Below are 500 nucleotides of genomic sequence, written 5' to 3'. Positions count from 1 at the left end.
TATAACTATTGATCCATTCATGTGGCATCATTTTAGGATACATATTATTATTGCCCAGGTTGTCCTGAAAAAAAAGATGTTCATTACTTGACTGTGCATGAAAGGGTTGAGATTATACATGCATTAATAGACAGAGAGGCCAGGCGGACAAAAAATAGCAATAAATGGCTTGGTTTTTTAAGGGTTCGCCACAAAGTCAGGAACAGAGTTATCAGGGAGGGAAGCAGACACTTTTATTGGCCCTAACAGTTGTCAAATGAAAACATACTGGAAATACTGGAAGCAGCTTGTCCAATACCTACCATGTGTGAGAATGAAAAACACACACATTAATTTAAAAATAGTGAACAATTACTCTCATAAATTATTCACACACATATAAACTATATATATATATATATATATATATATATACACACATGTGTGTGTGTGTGTGTGTGTAAAGATATTTAGGGTAAAGATTAAGTTATATGTTTCATAGTATACATTCATTTTATTGG

This window comes from Epinephelus moara, chromosome 5, assembly GCF_006386435.1.
Source record: "Epinephelus moara isolate mb chromosome 5, YSFRI_EMoa_1.0, whole genome shotgun sequence".
Classification (NCBI taxonomy): Eukaryota; Metazoa; Chordata; class Actinopteri; order Perciformes; family Serranidae; genus Epinephelus; species Epinephelus moara.
The sequence above is the reverse complement of the archived record's forward strand: the minus strand, read 5'-3'. Positions refer to the sequence as shown.